A 3507-nucleotide genomic window follows, 5' to 3' on the forward strand; every position below is an offset into this window, starting at 1 on the left:
AAGAAAACATGTCCCTATTGTAGAGCTCAACTTTTGCCCACACATGAAAAAACTTCATCCCCTTAATTTGGAGTGATTTTATTCTATTTTTGCTTGTGATTCGAAGAGTAGGTTAGTTTTTATTTTGCCGTATTTTAAATTTCCGTAGTGAAAATGCTAATTTTAATATGAAACTTGCAAAAATTGTGGAAGTTTTTTTTTTTTTTTTTTTCATCAAGAAGTGGTTGATGAGGAAGAAAACATGTCCCTTTTGTAGAGCTCAACTTTTGCCCACACATGAAAAACTTCATCTCCTTAATTTGGAATGATTTTATTTTATTTTGCTTGTGATTCGAAGAATAGATCTGGTTTATTTTGCTATATTTTGAATTTTGTTAGTGAGAATTTTAATTTTAATATGAAACTTGCAAAATTGTGTAAGGTTTTTTTTTTTTTTTTTTAATGTTCATCTAGAGCTGTCAATATGGGCTAGCCCATTTTTGGTGTGGGCCAGAAAACGGTCGGCCCAACCCACGAGTACGTGGGCTGCAGGCTTGCCGGGCTAGCCCACTTTTTAAAAAGTTATATATATTTTTATAATTAATGTCATGATGAAATGATATTATATGGATTATGGTACACTCTTTATTAGCCAAGAAATAACTTATGATATTTGGTAATGTTTTATATTAGTGTTACATATAGTTGAAACAATATTTTTAATTTTCGCATACAGTATGAATAGTTGAAGGATAAAAAGTTGTAGTCACTCCACAGAAGGTCTCGAATTTAAATCCTAGAAATGTGAAGCTTCTCTTTATATATACAATATATGAAGATTGACTTCAAGTCAACTCGTAGCTGGCCTTGACTTCCATTGCCTGGGCAAAATTATCTTTTTTCATAGAAAAAGAAGATAAGGAGCCTCCCCCTCAAGAACACCAGAGAAATCAAAGTGGTTAGTATTCAAATTCTGTCTATCTTTTTTCATTGTAAGTTAGTGAATATTTTGATGTCTATTTGTATACATGAATATCTGTCAAAATTTCTGTGATGAAATGTAATTCTATATCAATTGATAGTGTGAGGAATGTTTATTATACCTACTCCATATTTTTTCTTTGTTACCAACTATACTCGGAATAGACAAAGGCGGAGTCAGAATTTTTTGTTTATCATCAGTTCGACAATTATATATGGTGCAGTTGCCTTAGACCTTAGTAGTGCCTTCACTTTACCAGAGTGTTATTCTTTTATTGTTGCCATTGCTCTGCTTGAACCTTGAGGACAAGGTTCTTATTGAGGAGGGGAGTATTGTTGTGAACACAAATAGCCCAGAGGCTAGACAAGTTGTTAGGCCTGGGGCTAAACCACGAAGAGGCCTAAGAATAAGACATCCCAATAATAGATTTGCTCGGGATCCAGGTTGAGTAGAGATAAAAGGGTTGTCACTGCGATTTGGAGAATTCATGCATATTGAAGAGACAATGTCTATCCTCTCTTCTTCTTCTAGAGTCAAAGCTTCTCATCCTCATACTCATCTCTATCGTAGTTGTTATTTCAGTACTTTTCGGTTGTAATTCAATAGTTTAAGTGTTGCTGTGATAATTTGATTATCAAGCATTACATAATATTTGAATATTTGCTGTTGAGAATTCGGGTTCGTTACACAGTCTGAATCTATTGATTATCACTTCCAGGAGTTGGTAATAAATGTTTGCTCTGGATCCTTTGATCACCACATCTCCTATAGTATACAGGGCCTAGATTTGTTGCTTTATAAGAAGATAGAAAGTGAGAATGAATTGACTAGCTAACTGATCCTAACAGAATGAACAGAATTGTAACTAACTGATGTATCCATTCCTGACTAGTTTAACCAACTGTGTAATTTCCCAATCTCGTGTATCAGCCTTCCCAGAAGGGGTGGAGGCGTGTTAGAGTCCGACAATATCTGGGATATGAGTTGTAGTCTCTTGGTCTTGAACATTCTTCACCTCATAATTTAGCTCTTAGGCTTGAATTGGATTCAATATCATTTACTTAGATATCAGCTTTGATGAGCCTCTCATTGTTGCTTTTGTTTTTCTTTATCTTTTCCTTCTGTTGCTTTGCAGACATACTTGTCATGAAAATCGTTGGTGCAGTAGTTAGCATGATGCAGTGTTTTTGTGGAGAGACCTGCTCTCGTCATACCTGAGAAGGCCTGGTGTATTAGCAAAAGATGGGGTTCCTTAAAGCTCGAGAGGAAGATAGAAAAAGGAAAATGTATGGCGTGGTATGCAGAGGTCCAATGATTTGTGATTCCTTGACGACTATAGAAGTCGTAGATTGTCCAGATCTGGAAATACTTCCCTTCTTTTTGGAAATAAGGCAGCAACTAGCTGACTCTCTCAAACAGATAAAAGGAAGCAGAGGATGGTGGCGGACGTTAAAGAGGAAGCATCCTACCGCGACGTCCCTTCTTGCTCCACTCCTTAGACCCGAAAGGGAGTATTCTTCTGCTGCAGTGTGTTGATTACAATTTTATGTTACAGACTTATTTCCCACTACAGTGTGATGTTTTCGAGTTTGAGTTCATTTCCTTTCCAGGACTCTCAACCACATCATCGATCATTAGGCCACACTATTAGATGCCCAAAAATAGTGCATTTTTGGAATCCAACAATAAGGGTGTGACAACAATTTTAAAAAGTCCGAGCAACATAGAGTTCTACAACATATTGAATTGTACTGTCATGATGTTTAACAGTTCATGATGGAATATTTTCCTCACATTCAATACTTTTTCCCCATTTGGCAAGGAATGTATTGCTGAGAATTTAATTGAATCTTGTCCTATCCCACACTATTAGATGCCCAAAAATAGTGCATTTTTGGAATCCAACAATAAGAGTGTGACAACAATTTTAAAAAGTCCGAGCAACAGAGTTCTACAGAATATTGAACTGTACTGTCATGATGTTTAACAGTTCATGATGGAATATTTTCCTCACATTCAATACTTTTTCCCCATTTGGCAAGGAATGTATTTTATGGGAATTTAATTGGATCTTGTCCTATCCGACTCAACCCCGAAACTTAGAACTAGGAGGGTAGAATGGGGAGAAGGGGAGAAGGGGAGTCGTGCCCGTTCTCTATTCGGACACATGTAAAAACATAAAAAGTTAAAATAAAATGGAAAAGCGAATACATGTATAATATAACGACATATTCAAAAATATGTGATCCTATTTGATAGGATGCCCATAAAGAAAAGATATCGACCACATAACTATTTATATTTGTGTGTAGCTTAGGTCTCCCTATAAATTATACAGTGATTCATTATTTAAGAAAAGACTTCAGGTGTGTTTGGTCTAAAGGAAAACATTTTCCGGAAAATGTTTTCCAATTTTCCTTTTTTTAGCCCAGCCCTATTAAATCCCGGATTAGGCCAGATCTTTCAAGAAAGACAGAGTTGCTTGAATTGGTGCACTCTGATTTATGCGGTCCAATGAAGACAAAGACATTGGGTGGTGCACTCTA

At 36.0% G+C, this 3507-nt stretch overlaps 1 protein-coding gene across 3 annotated transcripts in view; it reads left to right on the forward strand.

The window, feature by feature from the left end:
• Positions 1-848: 848 nt before the first annotated feature.
• LOC102583217 (disease resistance protein At4g27190-like) overlaps positions 849-3507 on the forward strand; it is a 14022-nt gene continuing 11363 nt past the window's right edge. For all 3 annotated transcript variants that reach the window (XR_001473988.1, XM_015310721.1, XM_015310722.1), the window contains exon 1: positions 849-937. The gene's annotated coding sequence lies outside the window, so the exon portion shown is untranslated. The remainder of the gene's footprint in view (positions 938-3507) is intronic.

The sequence above is a fragment of the Solanum tuberosum genome, unplaced genomic scaffold, assembly GCF_000226075.1.
Source record: "Solanum tuberosum cultivar DM 1-3 516 R44 unplaced genomic scaffold, SolTub_3.0 scf00140, whole genome shotgun sequence".
Classification (NCBI taxonomy): domain Eukaryota; kingdom Viridiplantae; phylum Streptophyta; class Magnoliopsida; order Solanales; family Solanaceae; genus Solanum; species Solanum tuberosum.